Source organism: Lynx canadensis, chromosome B2 (genome assembly GCF_007474595.2).
Source record: "Lynx canadensis isolate LIC74 chromosome B2, mLynCan4.pri.v2, whole genome shotgun sequence".
NCBI classification, from domain to species: domain Eukaryota; kingdom Metazoa; phylum Chordata; class Mammalia; order Carnivora; family Felidae; genus Lynx; species Lynx canadensis.
Window position 1 is genome coordinate 110803491 of NC_044307.1, and position 17544 is coordinate 110821034.

Consider the following 17544-nt stretch of genomic DNA (forward strand, 5'->3'; position numbering starts at 1 on the left):
ATTTGGGTTTCAGTTATGGTACTAAGATTCTCCATCGCATACACTTTTATATTATATCCAAGCAGTCATGATTGTTTTATTTCTACTGGAAAACATTTTACATGACTTCTTCTTTTACCTAAACTTTATGGGTATCTGGATGTATTTTTAATTGGAAATGTAAATCTGAGCTACACATCTTATGCACACACAGATACATAAATACATCAAAACTGTCAAGGAGTTAACAGTGGGGCTGGCCAGATTGAATTGCAAACAGAAAGTGAGGGAACATCTGTACAGGATTTAGAATCTAAGCTTGTAATCTGCTGCTTGTTCAAAGGAGTCAATATTAAGCAAATTATAATTTCAAATTATTATATATTCTTCAAATAGACATTCTTCAATCAGTTACTAAAGATTATTTCTGGAAATTGAAGCCTATCTCCTAATTACATGTTTTTTGATCTTGAATGAGACTTCTCAAAAAAATAAGATTGTAGTTTTGTTTAAAGACTACCCAGAAATTTCAGTCCTTTTTCTAAAGCTTATTATTTCCTTTCAGTATAATATATATAGTTGGGCATGAGTAAATACCACTCACGAGATTTGATTTCTAGACCAGCAGTCAGTTTAGGAAAGGACAGCAAAACCTGACTGTGAATATGCTATTGATACTTGGGCCACTTTTTAGGAATATAAAAATTCTGCCATTAAGTTCTGCCATCTCATTAAAACCATATAACATATTCCAGATGGGCTGCATATTTAGTGCTTAGTACGAGATTCAGTAGGACTCAAGTCTAGGCCCAGGGAGAGAGGTATTTATATACAGATAATTTCAGATTTACAATCAAAGCTTTGTTACTGCCATACAGTGAATGTCTGTGTGCCCCAAAATTCATATGATGACACCTAATCTTCAACATGAGGATATTCAGGAAGTGATTAGATCAGATCATGAGGGCAGAGCCTTCATGAATGGGACTAATGCCCTCATAAAAAAGAACCCAGGAACTCCCTTGCCCCTCTGCCATGTGAGGACACAATGAGAAGACAGCCATCTTATGAGCCAGGAAGCAAAAGCACAGACACTGTCATGGTGAAGCTCTCAATCTATTGGCAGGGAGGGTTAATTTCTCATCAAAGCACTATGAATAAATGTTAAATCAGAGCTATGAAAGGTTTTATGATGGAAATACACCATTATGATAGTTTAAAACATGAAGACACGATAGTACCCACGATATCAGATAGAATTTCTCTAAGCAAGAAATGTATATGCTATATCTTGGAAAATTAAGGGAAGTTACCAAAGGGATGAAAAGTCTGCAGGTGGTGGGACTGTATGCAAGAAAACACTCAAGAAACTAAAAGAAAGCCATGTGGAGCTTGGGGCAAGATGAGGTTGAAGAGGGAGGCCGAGCCAGAATTGGCAGAGTTTTATACACCATGCAAATGATTTTAATCACTGCCTTAGGAAGAAAAGGACGCCAATGAAAGTTTTTAACCAAGAAATGACAGGGTGACATAACAATATTCTTGCTGCACCATTAAATTTGAAGGATAATGAGAATGGATAATGGGACAGCAGTCTGAAGGTCTGTCTGTTCAAGTCCTCCAAGAAGCAGATGCCAAGATAGAAGTGCAAGGAATTTATTGAGGGTAATACACATGAGCAATAAAAAATAGAAGGAGATGGATTACCCAGGGAAAGATTTTAGACTACAACACAAGTCTGAAATCTGAAAAAGAGAAATTTCAGCAAGAAGGATTAGGTAGGAGGAACCTCACACTGCTAAGCAGCTTTGACAGTCTCACTCAGTCCAACAAAGAGCTTCAGTGAAAAGATTGTTCACAGAGGAGTTCCACACTGGCCATAACAGACTAAGTCCAACCACCCCTTCTGTGATTAGTCGTTGTCTGGGACTGCTAGAGAAGTATGTGACCTCGGCTCATAATCTGAGGCCATTCTTAGAGGCAATAGCAGTTAACTATACTCTTTATGGTTGGTTCTCTCCTAAAGTGAAATCTGAGAGTGCCTCTGTCATGGTAAAGAGTTGACTTAAAAATCCAGGCAAGAGATAAGGTAGGTGGTGGTAAAGATAGAGATGAAGCAAAATGATAGGTTGAAGAAATATCTAAGAGGAATGCAAATGAGTGTGAAAGAAAGGGCAGCATTAAGAAAGCTTTTGGGTTTCTGGTTTGCACAACTTGGCCAATGGTACTTTATTCTCTGAGACACAGAATCCTGAAAAATGGTCTAGGTATGTGTGTGTGTGTGTGTGTGTGTGTGTGTGTGTGGTTATGGTGGGGATGCTAAGGGAAGATCATAAATTTGATTTTTTTTATGTTTATTTAGAGAGAGAGAGAGAGAGAGAGAGAGAGAATCCCAAGCAGGCTCCATGCTGTCAACACAGAGCCCAACGCTGGGCTTGAGCTCAAAACCCTGAGATCCTGACCTGAGCCAAAAGGGAGTTGGATGACTAACCAATTGAGCCACCCAAGTGCCCCAGATTATGAATTTGATTTTGAACATGTTGGAATCACATGCCTTTGAAGCATTCAAGCAAAGATGGTTGGTATATTAAGTCATAGGCAGATATGTGATTGATGCGGATAAAAGTACAAGAGTAAAAACAGGAAAAGAACTAAAACGAAGCCTTGAAAAAGTTTGTAAATTGATGGACAGAGGAGAAGAAACACAGGGGAAAAAGCAAATAACATCAGATAAATGTGAATTACTATTATGAGTTTTGCTTAAAATAAAGCATTTAAAAGCATATGCCATTGGGAATGTAAAGAGAGGGAAATGTCAAAGAAATGGCACTTCAACTAAGTGAAAGTAAACAGAAGTTTTGCCTCTCAATGTCTTCACAAAATTGTCAAAATCAAAGGAGAATCAACCCCAAGAGCAAAACTGCCCCAAAAAAAACCCCCAAAAAAACAAAAACCAAAAAGCTGTCCATGCCTTTTCTGGAAAGTGAAGGGGCAGAAAGCCTTCCTCAGTTTGTAGGAAGAATAGGAACTCAAGTTTCCAGTGGTAAATGCTAACTAGCTGCTGACAAGTAAAGAGTTTCACCAGGGAAATGTAGATATGACTTTTCTTTCTTCTTCTTTTTTTTAATTCTTCCAATGATTCAATATGAGAAAATCTGGGTGGAGGCTTTGAGACACCCAGATAGTCCTAAAGCCAAAGAAATGAATAAATGTGACCTAGAAAATTTAGTAGCAAATTAGGATTCAGTGCATCTCCTGAAACCAAGGAAACATCCCTTGAGATTCCCAGAACTTGAGGCAAATTATATTTTGAAGAGGAAAATATGTTAAACTTGATTTCAAGACACGCCCCTTTGAATAAATTCTGTTGGGTTAATAGCAGTATAGCATGATGACTGGTAAAGCAGTCATGTCATACATGCTTTTTACTTAGTTATGTTACATGTGAAATGAAGCTTATAAAAAAAGTCTCATCCTTCATTTTTATGTGCAATTATAAATGTGTTTGTTGTGTTTAAAACAGAGTTTCTGGCCATAAATATTCCTTGCTGGTAAGCATGTTTTTCTTTTCAAAAGTGCTTACCTCTAAAACATGACATGTTTTAGAACATATCAACAGATTCTGAAATGCACTGACTTAGAATTATATAATTCATAAGAGGTTGTATAACCAATCATCTAGTGAGTTACTGTATAACACTAATTGTAACTAATTTTAATATGGCTGATTAACTGCTGACCAGTAGTCATAGTGTCCATAGTGTAGTCATAGTACCCAAGATTTTAGTTAGCATGCTAACCTGGCTCACCAAACCAAAACTAAGAATCAACTCCCTACATCTCTCCAGATGAGCTGGCTGCAGACAACCATACGCTGACCATAAAATGACACCAATACACTGTGAAGCATCATGAGCAGAGGTCACACAACACTCTGGTTAGCAGTGAACAGTGGCCAAGACAGAAAGAGAGACGGACCAATCCTTGGACTAGAAGCTGTCCACCCCATTTCTCTTACTTGCTCACAGTTTCAGCTTAGCTTATGGAAAGGAATAAATAAATGAAAGCTGTGACTGCTAAGTGAGTGCTTATGGCCAATTTCTCTTCATGCTGCCTACACACTGACATCTGGAGCCTGACCTTAAAATGCTGTTTCTCAGAATAATGCATTAGGCAAAACTGGCTATGTGTATCTGGCCAAAGAAAGGGTGTGGGATGGGGGGGGGGTGGGGTGGAGAAAAAGAAAAGAGGGAGGAAGAGAGCCCCATATTAAACTTGTTTTCCCAGCCTAAACAAAGCCTTGTTCTCCATCATCCCAGGGAAAGGGAAGTCATGCCAAATGCAAAGAAAAACAAACAAAAACAATTGCTAAACAAAAAGAATGACTTATTGGCTATTTAAGGATCTTTAAAAAGGTGACTGTGACTATACATAATTTCATTTTGAGGGCTAACATTCTACCACCACCACTACTCTTTCCTATCAATATGTCTGCCACTAGATGTATACTGTACATCTGATTAAGTTATAAAGGAAGGTTAGAGGTATTAAATTCTGGCATTAAATTGTATTTTGTCACCAGGAATTGTCTCATTCCTTTTTCCACAGTTGTCATAGAATAGTTATTCCTTCTTGCTTAAATACTCACTCACTATTAATCATGGATCAACCAAATTCTAATTATAGTATTTGTGAAAATATAACTACAATTCCTATTAAAGAATAACCTTAAAGGTATGCTTTCCACTTTGTTCTAAATATCTTGCAAGCTGTAATGAGATTTTATTTAAAGTGTGGGAAGATAATATGACTTCATTAAGATAAGAGAACACAAGTCAATTGCCTGAGAAAGTTCTAAAGAAGTAAATAAATTTCTTTGTGAATAACCCAAAAGTCACAGAAATAGTAACAGTGTGACAGGCTGGAAGAGCCCAGGAATATGCTTCTAATATTGTTTTAATGTTATAAAATGATTTCAATGCAAAAAACTAAATGTATTTACAAAGATTATTTCAAGTACTTTAAAAGTATGTTGTAGGACCTTAATTTTAAGTGTTTATGAAAAGACAGAATAAACTCCTCTACATGAAAAAGAATATAAGGAGGGAGGGAAGAAGGGAAGGAAGGAAGGAAGGAAGGAAGGAAGGAAGGAAGGAAGGAAAAAGAAAGGAAAGAAGGGACAGAGGGAACCAGAAAAAATCTAAATTCTTATTCAGAGAAAAACATATTAACTTCTTAAATTGAATTGTTGTCACTTATAAACTGATTAAAGGAACCACTAAGGATTTTTATATTCCAAAAGATTGAGATACCCTAAACTTATATCTTTCAGGTTTGGGGCAGTAGCCACACCAAAAATTAATAAAATATGGGCTTTCATGTAAGACTTCTCTATATTAGATATTGAACTTTACTGAGATAGTAGAGAACATTTAAATCAATTTTTAATGACGAGAAACTACCTCCATCTGAATGACCTCCAGATCTTGAGAAAATCTTATTTTATGGAATAGACATGTCATCAAAATGTTATTCATCAATCTTTTATTTTTTCTAATAGAATCATATTTCTCCACTAACTTATAATTTCAAACACACTTTGTCTTTATCCCAAGTCATTCTTCAATTGGCAGAAATGCCTGACAATTTGGCTTTCAGTTTCTCTGTCAAGAAGCTGTACTATAGTAAATGATTTATAATTTTAGAACAAAAGAATAGATATCACTTTTAAAAAAAAAGAAAGAACCTTTGCAGCAAATATTTTTATGACACAAAGATTCATGTACCAGAATGGCAGTTGCAAAGAATACTCATCTTACCTTCCAAACTGTATTAGTTACACCGGGGTAGCCTCTGCTACCATGAGCAAATTAACCTCCAAGTAACAGTGGCCTAAGATAGCCAAGTTTTTGGGGTTTTTAATCACTTCTTGGTATTAGTTAGGGGAACACTTAAAAGCATCTCTCTTTCATGTGGTAACTCAGGGATTCAGGCTCTCTCCATCTCGGCTCACGGCTTCCAGGATTGCTGTGGCAGTAGAATACATAGCTAGAAGTTCTAAAGAACTCTTCCTGGTCAGACCTGTAATTTGCATGCATCATTTCTGTCCATCATCAGAATTAGACACATGGTCTCCATCTAAGTGCAAAGGAAGCACACTGATATTTGGTGAGGTATTACTGTCTCAGCTACCATTTTTCACGAGTTATTATTTGCAGATGCACTTCAAAAAGAATAAGCAGCACAGTGGAATTCATGCTCTAATAGGTTTCCATTAAGTTTGTATGTATGCATGTTTGAATAGACAGAAAATTACTAAACCATACCTTGCCTGATTGAACAGAAAAATTCTCCTTCTACAAGTTCTCATCTTCCCTCACACTTAAATTAATTGGAAACTTTCTCTCGTCCTCCATCTCTTTTTCTATCCCTTCTATCAACAGAAGCAGTTTCCCTTGTCTATTCTCATTTAACCACAAAGCTAATCCGAGGTGTGATCTACCACAGTAGAAGTTAAATGCAGAAGTTAAAATGCAGGTGACAGAGAAGAGAAATATGGAAATCATTAATCACCACTCAACACTCAGTTGCCCAGTGCTACTATTAAGTATTATAATCCAATGCTGATTTTGGGGACAAAATACTCAGCCTCCCTCCCAATCTCTCTGGTCACAACAAAGGGAAAGACAAGCAAGAAATAGAAGTTTTAGGGTCCTGAGAGAAGTGAGAGTGTTTTCTGCTTTATAACAGTACCAGGGAAAAAGAGAACAAGACTCAAGAAATAAATGGCTTTAGGGGCGCCTGGGTGGCGCAGTCGGTTAAGTGTCCGACTTCAGCCAGGTCACCATCTCGCGGTCTGTGAGTTCGAGCCCCGCGTCAGGCTCTGGGCTGATGACTCAGAGCCTGGACCCTGTTTCCGATTCTGTGTCTCCCTCTCTCTCTGCCCCTCCTCCATTCATGCTCTGTCTCTCTCTGTCCCAAAAATAAATAAACGTTGAAAAAAAATTAAAAAAAAAAAAGTAAAAAAAAAAAAAAAAGAAATAAATGGCTTTATGGTACACGTAAGAAGAAATGTAGTCTTTCAAACAATCCCCATGTTCCAAATGTGCAATGAAATACAGAGAGCTGACAAACAAACAGAAAGCTCCCTGTTTGGGAACATAGGATGTAATTTCTGGAACAGAGAAAAAGTCACTGCTGCCAAGTACACACACACACACACACACACACACACACACGCACACACACACACACAAAACTAGCTAAGACCCTGGAACTCTAGCATAAACCAGAGAGAGTAGTAACAAACACCAGGTGGGATAGAGATTACCTAATTCCAGACCTAACTCCCTGCAACAGCAGAGATGAATGAAAATGCAAAATGCCAAGTGAGTGGTTTCATAGAAAATGAACAGTTAAAATCTGTGTTTATAAACTGGTTCATATCTACTATAGTTACATATAATCCTTTTAAAATATTTGTATACATGTAAACTCTAACAAGAAAGGAAAAGCAAAGATAAAATATGCTAACTTCTAGGGATTATGAATAAATTTTATTGTTAAAATGTCTTTTAACATGGTTTTAATATGCTAATGTGCACATTTACTCAAATTACAGATGACAATACAGCTGTAAAGCTCTCAAAGTAGCAGGACAATTTACTTTATTAAATTGAAAATGTATTGGCCAATACTTACTAGCAAAAATTAAATTACAGATAATTAAATACTTAAGAGCAAATAAAAATTTCTTATATAGATCTGATTACATCTATTCTCTTTAGTAAAATTTCCAACGAAACAATATAACCATGTGAAAATGGTTATAACAAACCATTACAACAGTTATAAAATGGTTCTAACAGTTACAAAATGGTTATAACAAACAGTTTAACTGTTCGGTTAAAGCAAGACCTGAGCAGTGGAAGGAGTCCCCAAGTTCTTGAAGACGAATGATAGAGATATGAGCTGGAGGCAAGGATGCTGATCAATAAGCTACGCATTAAAAGCCCAAGGGTAAAATATCCTGACCTTGTGGCTTCCAAGACCTTGGGGCTGACAAATCAAGAGCCACAGTTACAGATGTGCTTTCCTCTTCCACCTCTATCCCAGAGTAACCCCTAAACTCATTTTAATACATTTGCATTGCAGTTATAGCCCCCCAGATGCAGAAAGCCTGCCTTGATGGTTCTGGTACAAACCTTTCAGGGTCAAAAACTCCCCCTCCCAACCTGTGGGAGGACTTCCCCAATTGATCGAAGCAGCTTCCATTACAGACCACCCCACAGTACACCAGAGCTCCTCCCAGCCCAGAAGGCCACAACAAATATCCACTCCCTAAACAAGCTAGGGCCAGTTCCACCTTGGGGAATCTGCCCACTCTCCCATCTTAGTGTGTACTTTTGCTTTAACACATTGCTTTGTGCTTGCTACTTTCCTTCTGGTTGTCTTCAAGCCTGTATTCAAGCCTTGATCCCCACTTAAATCTTCTCATGGGGAAACCAAGGACAGAGACCTCCATTTACACAATGCAGGCTCTCTCACCAGTAACATAACCTTCTCAAAGTTGACACCACTATTAAATTTCAAAAGCTAACTTTCCACAGGCTCCTGAGTGGTTCAGTTGGTTAAGCTCCCACTTCTGCTCAGGTCATGATCTCACAGTTATCTCAGGAATTCATGAGTTCAAGCCCTGAGTCCAGCTCTCTTCTGTCAGCATGGAACCCACTTCAGATACTCAGTCTCCCTCTCTCTCTGGCCCTCCCTCACTTGCACTCTCCCTCTCTCAAAAAATAAACTTTAAAAAAAAAGCTAACTTTCAAACGCTATTTAAATTCATGTTGATTTTTCCCTTATCTTTAATATCTGCCTTATGCCATAATTGATTCATGGCTGAATTAGGAAAATAAAATTTTTCTAATTTTGTTAACTATCTAAAATTGTTGATTTTATTCTTTTTTTAATGTTTATTTTTGAGAGAGAGCACGAGTAGGGGAAGGGCAGAGAGAGGGGGAAAGAGAGAATCCCAAGCAGGATCCGAAACAGGCTCCAGGCTCCAGGCTCCAAGCTGTCAGCACAGAGCCCAACATGGGGCTTGAACCCATGGACTATGAGACCATGACCTGAGCTGAAGTTGGAAGCTTAACTGACTGAGCCACCCAGGTGCCCCTATTAATTTTATTTTTAAGGCATGCTTATATTTTGATCAACTCTAAAGCATTTGACTATCAAATAAATATTACCTACTGTGAAATAAGCAATAGGCAGTCTAGAGAATAAACAACATCATCAATATTGGGGCACAGAGAAAATCTGCACTGAACTGAGAATGAGTCTTTGGCCAATAGCAATAGTAATTTTTTTAATCAGTAGGAAAAACTACTTTATCCTTTGTTTTGGTAACAGTGGAGAAAAAGTAAAGCAAATGCATTGCTAGTTGGAACAGTAGTTTAGGTTCATGATGGAAGAACGTTGAGAAACCAATGACAAGCATGATTATTTCATGAGTATCTTCTTCAAGGGTCCTTTGGACTTCTCATTAAAGGTTGCTTCTGGAAGCTATGCTGAAACCTCAAAGTACTTTTCTCCACTAAAAGTGAAGGATTTTGTTGCCTGTCATAAATAATTTTGTTGTAACATATCATTTAGTAAGGTAAGTAAAATGTGGCTCCTTACTATCATTTAGTGAGGTAATGGTAAGTTATTAAAAGATGAAGACACCTTGTAATTTGAATTGCTTCCAGCTGAACAGTCATCTTCTGGACATATGCTATGCAAATGCTACTCCTCTTCTTGAAATACTCTGCATTTAACTTTATGTCTCAAATTTTGACACTGAAACCAAAACAAACAAATTAGAAAAGCTTTTAAATAAAAATTATGCAAAGAAATAACAAATAAGGTAAGGTATTCTGCCTAACCAAACAAAATATAGTTTTTCATTATGGTTAATATTTGCCTGCACTTCAGTAAATTCCAAGGTAAATGTAATCTTTTAAGGTAGAAAAATGTCTTCCCATTATATGAAATTATAATAGAATCATAAGCAAATAATTCAATTTATCAAACATACTGATTGGTTATAAGCATGAGCTTTTCAGTCATATGGGCTCAGATTTGCATCCTGGTCCTAACACATTTTTTATGACCCCGGACAAAGCATGGGATTTCATTAGGCCTCAGTTCCTCATATGTAAAATGGGAAGAACAGTACCTAATTCACAAGGTAACTATGAAGTGTAAGGAAAAAATAGTCTTAAACACTCATCATAGTACCTCAAACAGACTAAGCACAGAAAAGTGATTAGCTACGAATATCATAATTTATACTATTCGTGGTATCAAAAATCAAGTAAAGGAAGATCATTGTAAGCTTTGAAAGTTCAGGCTTAGCAAAACCCCTTATCCTAAGAAGCTTTGAGGGAAAAAGGCACAAGAAATGATTTGATAGCATGTTATGTACAGGAGAAAAATTCTTTGTTCAGCATTGTGTTCTTATTTTACATACTTGGGAAGAAACCATTGTACTTCACAATTATATATAAAAAAAACTGCTCTTTTTGTTCAAAACTGCGTTTAAAATGTCAACCTTCCAAAAGCAAGCAGAAACTAGACAGACAATGGCCCATTGTAGAAGAGAAGGAAAAAAAGAGAAATCCACATGTGACTGAAATTTCTCCTTTTTTTAAGTTTATTTGTTTGTTTTGAGAGAGAGACAAAGAGTGTGTGTGCCCATACATGGAAGAAGAAGCAGAGAAAGAATCCCAAGCAGGTTCAGCACTGCCAGTACAGAGCCCTACAATGGGTCACAGAACTGTGAGATCACAACCTCAGCCAAAATCATGAGTCAGCTGCTTAACCAACTGAGCCACTCAGGTGCCCTGACTGGATTTTCTCTTAAGGACACTCCTCATTTGTTCTGTGCATGGATGGGTTGAGTTCAAGCAGAAAGTAACAGTCTTACTTTGTTGAGGAGTGATAGGTCCAAGTTCCGGGTTGATTGAACAGATGAAATTGAACGGTAAATCCCAGACTTGAGGGAACACAGAGGTATCAGCCCTAAACTCTGCATACAAATACCTGTTAAATATCTGGAATGAGTTCTAAATTTTAGAGTATAAGTTGAGAATGTAAGGATCCAAATGGAAGACTAAAATTGTTTAGCATGTATTTCAGTAGATGTCTACTTCTGGAAAGATAAGGTTTGGAGTTCAAGTTCAACCACCTCAAAAGAGATTAGTTTTCCATCAAAATTCAAGAAGTGTGTAGCCTTACAAATAATGACTATATCCCAAAACTATGGGCTCTATTCTTGGATTAAAAATAAAATAAAATAGGGGTGGTTTGGTGGCTCAGTCAGTTAAGCATCTGACTTTGGCTCAGGTCATGATCTCACAGTTCGTGAGTTAAAACCCTGAATCAGGCTCTCTGCTATCAGTGCAGAGCCCACTTTGGATCCTCAGTCTCCCTCTCTCTGCCCTTCCCCAACTCTTGTGCATGCAAGTGCATACTCTCTCTCTCTCAAAATAAATTATTTTTTAAAAATAATAAAATAAATGGGGCACCCGGGTGGCTCAATCGGTTGAGCAGCCGACTTCGGCTCAGGTCATGATCTGGTGGTCCGTGGGTTCGAGCCCCGTGTCGGGCTCTGTGCTGACAGCTCAGAGCCTGGAGCCTGCTTCAGATTCTGTGTTTCCCTCTCTCTCTGCCCCTACCCCACTCACACACTCTCTCTCTCTCTCTCTCTCTCTCTCTGTCAAAAATATAAACATTAAAAAAAAATTTTAATACTAAAATAAAAACCATCCTAACAAGGACTAAACAAATCCTCTCCAGGATGAAGGTGACTTGCCAGTGGTTTAAATGCCTGTTAAAATTCAACACTGTTCAAAGCAAAAGAACACAGAATCAACTGTCCACAACATATTACCAATAATGCTTAGCATTAGGTATGTGAAGAAGCAGACACCATTGACCCATAATCAAAACAAAATGTCAGTAGAAGTAGAGCCACAAACAACCCAAAGTCAGAATTAGTAAACAAGAACTATACAATATAAATATGTTAAGGAAAATGTAGGACAAGATGGATGTAATGACCAAAGTGATGAGGAATTTCAAGAAACATTTTTCAACTCTAACCAAAAAAATGGGAATTCTAGAACTGAAAAATACAATCCATGTAATCAAAAATGTATTGGTTTAATAATATACTAGACTCTGCAAAAGCGAGAAACTGTGAATGTAAAGACAAATCAATAACACAGAGAAAAACAGTAAAAATAAACACTGAATCGATGAGCTATAAGACCATTAGGCTGTATAACACAAATGCCATTGGAATCTCAGAGGGAGAAAAGGGCAGAATAATATTTGAAGAAAGAATAACCAATTTTTCCAAGTTTGAAAGAAAGGAATAAGCTCACTAAATCACAAGCTGGATAATTTTTTCTAGAAATCTACCTCTTATGTGATAACAGAAGGAATTAGTACTTACATGATCATCAAACTACTGAAAATAAAGGTAAAAAGAGTAATCTTAAAAGCCAAAGGAAAAATACATTATATAAAGAGAAATATTAATAAGAATAGCAGGTAACTTCTAGTAAAAACAAAATAATGGAAGCCAATAGACAATGAAACAACATCTTTAAAGGTCTGAAATGGAGAAGAAAAAAAGATGTCAACACAGGATTCTGTATCTGGTGAAATGTATTTCAAAAAATAAACTCAAAATAAAGTAGTTTTTATAGTCATAAAATTTGACAAGTTTTTTTTGCCAGTGAATCTAAGAAATGCTAAAAGAGTCTACTCAGGCTAAGCAGATGATGATGCCCACTGGAAATTCACACAGGAAGAAATGACAAGCAGTGAGTGAAAAGGTATATATGTGGGTAAATATAAAAGACAACTTTTTCTCTTCTTAATTTCTTTGAAAGACAATATACTATTTTAATAATAAATATCCTGCTAAGAGTATAGAAAACAGTGAGAGAACATTACTCCTATGCTAATAATAAGGAGAAAACCAGCTAATCTATAAAAAACTTTTCTTGAACCAATCAGAGACCTCAAGTAACAAAGCAACCAACTGAACTGAATTTCAAAGTGTGACAAGTCTCTCTGAAAGGAAACTGGAGACATGAACTCTTTCATCTTTGGCAGAGCACAGAAGGAAGAGGTGACTGCCAAAAAAGTAGGCAAGAATAAATCAGCCAACATTTTAACAAATTTCTGCAGGCCAACTGTGGGCATGTAACAATTTAGAATAATTTAGAGCCTTAGACAGAGGGTTGTTCATACTCACAAACTCTTCTTCATAGGCCTCTACTAGGAACTCATAAGAAAGATTCTAGGCAGGGCAGAAGACCAGGGAGTATCACACCCATCAAAGGGGACATTCTGTGGGTAGTGGTTAGTCACCATAGAGGCACAGGCACAAAACACTGCTTCTTCCATTCTGCTGCATGAGGCAAAAAACCTTAAGATACTGGGTAAGAGGTAGCAAGCATTCTTGCTACCACAACCCAGGCACAGATCATTGTTTGTGAGAAGTTTAGGAATTCTTTATCTCCCACCTCAAAGAATCAAGCAAAAATAGAATGCTCCTAGAAGAGGGAGAGAAGCAAAAGTTGTTCCTGGGGAAGGGGCAGAAAAATCTCCTGAGCCCAGCATCCTATGCTGATACAAAGGTCTGCTTTACTGGGAAAGGGAAGGAAAATTCTATCCTTCCTAAAACCCCTTGCTGCAAAAATATGATACATAGTTTGACTGCCACTAGAAGGAGGGCCAGGAATGCTCAGGAGTTTCATTCCTAAGATACAGGCATGTACACTCTGCCTAAGACTGAACCTGGACAAGAAGACTAAGTACAAGGACTGCTCAAAACTCAGGGCTGAGGAAGAACACTGAAGTAAACTATGTGCTACCTCAGCTTCCATAATAAGCACAAGGTAATGACAGGCCACCACTGAAGGAATTTGAAGCCTAAGATGTAATAAGGATAATGATAACAACAAAACTTAAACCCAGCACAACTACTAATTATATAGACTAAACTCACACAATAATAAACTGACAGGAATAAAATGCATGCACATTCCAAAGCATCAATATTATTTCTCTCAGCCTCTATGTTCTTCACACAATGACTGAGTTTCAATCAAAAATCATGAGTGGTCTATTAGTCAGTGTCCTCCAGAGAAATAGAACCAATAGGATATGTGTGTATATTTATAGAGCAAGATTTTTTTTATTTTTTTGAGTTTATTTATTTTTGAAAGACAGAGACAGAGCACAAGTGAGAGACAGACAGAGAGAGAGAGAGAGAGAGAGAGAGAGAGAGAGAGAGACACAGAATCTGAAGCAGTCTCCAGGCTCTGAGCTGTCAGCACAGAGCCCAACACAGGGCTGGAATTCATGAACCGTGAGATTATGACCTGAGCTAAAGTCAGACAATTAACCAACTGAGCCACCCAGGCACCCTAGAACAAGATTTATTATAAAGAATTTGCTCATGTTATTATGGAGGCTTGCATCTCCAAAATCTGCAGGGCAGCCCAGTGGCCTGGAGACTACAAAAAAAAGCTAATGCTACAGCTCAAATCCAAAGGTCATCTGGCTGAAGACTCAAACATGAGTCAATGTCTCAGTTCAAGTCTGAAGGCTGTTCTTCTACTGGCAGAATTCCTCTTGCTTGAAAGGCCAGTCTTTGTTCTATTAAAGCCTTCAACTAATTGGACGAAGCCCACCCACATCATGGAGAGCAATCTGCTTTACCCAAACCCCACAGATTTAAATGTTCATCTCATCTAAAAACACACTGAGAGGAACATCCAGCCTAAGTGTGACCATACATCTGAATACTGTAATGTTATTAAGCATCAGAATTTGGTTTTTAGTAAAAGAAAAAAATAATAATAAGCAGTGTCAAGAGATAAAACAATCAACAGAACAAGAGGACAAAAGACAAATTATTGGGGCGCCTGGGTGGCGCAGTCGGTTAAGCGTCCGACTTCAGCCAGGTCACGATCTCGCGGTCCGTGAGTTCGAGCCCCGCGTCAGGCTCTGGGCTGATGGCTCAGAGTCTGGAGCCTGTTTCCGATTCTGTGTCTCCCTCTCTCTCTGCCCCTCCCCCGTTCATGCTCTGTCTCTCTCTGTCCCAAAAATGAATAAAAAACGTTGAAAAAAAAAAATTAAAAAAAAAAAAAAAAAGACAAATTATTAACATCATAAATAAATGACATCACTACAGACTCTGAAGACATTAAGATGATAAGAAAATATTATGAACAACTTTATGACTATAATTTCAATAATATCATAGGGAGATACTAAGTCACATAGCAATCACAGGGATATATACTTCCCTTATAGTCATGGGGCAGAGGATGTTGAATAATTGTTAACAATAGAATCTGCTATATCCAGTAATCCCACTTCTGTTAAAAACACTATGAAAAATGAATATGTATATATAAAGGTTACAACATTATTTTTAATTGTAAAAACATTAGAAACCACCTGAATATTCATAATAAAGGAATGGTTGAATATATTTTAGGACAACCTTACAATGGAACATTTTGCATACAAATAAAAGTAGTGCTACTGCTATTTACCTGATATACTAAGTCACAAAAAATGTAAAAAAGAATAAACTGTTTTGTGTATGTGAATGTTTTTATGAGCATGAAGAAAGATGTTAAAGAATACACTCTGCTATTAATATCAATTACCTCAAGGGGATAATAATGGATGGGAGTGGTCTGGTAGATGATAATGAATATGTTCCTTACATGTGTTTAGATGTTTTACTTTTTAAAGGCATATATTACTTTTATAATTAATTTTAAGATGAATTTTAAAAACAAAATTGTAGGAGCATCTGGGTGGCTCAGTTGGTTAAGCGTCCAACTCTTGATGTTAGCTCAGGTCATAATCTCATGGTTAATGAGTTCAAGACTCCCATCAGGCTCTGCATCAGCACAGAGCCCACTTCGGATCTTCTGTCCCCCTCTCTCTCTACCCACCCCCCCACTTGCTCTCTCTCTCTCTCTCAAAAATAAATAAACATTTTCTAAAAAAAAGAAAAATTAATTTGGGCGGGGGAGGGGGTAACCTTGTAAAGTAAAGATCTAAATATTCCACTCTTGGCCAAGGGACTGAATCATCAAATTGCAGCATGACTAGAAAAGAATATTAGATTTACACTGTGGAAATGCAGTCCAAAGCCACAGTGAAAAACATACAAGGCCACCAAAAGTAGGAGAAAAAGTAGAGAAGTGCTTGCATTTTTGAGACACTGAGTACAGACAAGGCTGAAGAGAAGGTGGCCCTCAAAATATAATAGGAGAAAGTCATACCTTAACTGTCAAGTCCCTGGTCAAGAGGAATTTTAAAAAGTCAAATTCATAAAAACATAGAGTAAAATGGAGGTTGCCAGAGGCTAGGGGGTGGGAGAAATGGGGAGATGTTGGTCAAAAGGTACAAACTTCTAGTTATAAGATGAATAGTTCTGGGGATTGAATATACAATATGGTGACTATAATTAAAAATAATGTATTACATACTTGAAAGTTGCTAAGAGAGATCATAAATGTTCTCACCACCCCCCAAAAAAGATAATTATGTGACATATTAGAGATGTTAACTAATCTTTTTGTGGTAATCATTTCAAATAGACCCATTTATCTAATCATCATGTTGTATACCTTAAACTTATGTGAGTTACATGTCAATGATATCTCAATAAAACTAGGGAAGGGAAAACAAAGAAGAGATGAAGGCATTCTGAAGGACAAGAGTTACTTCCAATTAGCCAGCAAATGCTAAACACTGAAATTACTGGAAAGTAACACTGCCAGAGACTTCTATAGACATCTAGAGACGCACTCTAGAGAAAGACATGACAAAGAGATGCATCTAGAGAAGCACACACAAAAGACAGGGAAGCTCTATGAATTCTTGGTAGATTTCCAATCCCAGATTCTAGTTCACTCTTGAGTCCCAACTTTCTATCTTTGAATAATACAGGATAGTATGTATCCTTCTAATAAATTATCTTTTTGCTTAAGCTATTTCTAATTGTTTCCTATTTCTTACAAACTGTACTGTTTTGCATACTTTTTTCTCATGAGAGTTGTGATTTTGCCTATTCATACATACAATCATCTTCTTAACCTACTGGCCTCTCAAGTATGCACAAGAAACCTCTGAGACATATCCATTGTCCTAGTCATGAATTGGCCACATACTCAAACCTAGTATTGAAAAGGGGTCCTTTAAATATGGAATAACAATAATAAAGAATAGAGCAGTTGATATCATGACAATTGATAATGCCAACTTTTAAACTTAGGGAAGAAAGTCACTTTGTAGAGAATGGACCAGGGTAAGTTAGAACCAACACTCAAGGCTCCATTCCCTAAAATTCTGTGGGCCCTGAGAATATCAGACAAGTCAATGTGAAGAAATCAGTCTTCCAATCACTCCAGGCTCATGCAGGGAAAAACTTTATGGCTTATTTTTCTTATTTCAACCACTATTCCCAAGATGTGCTTA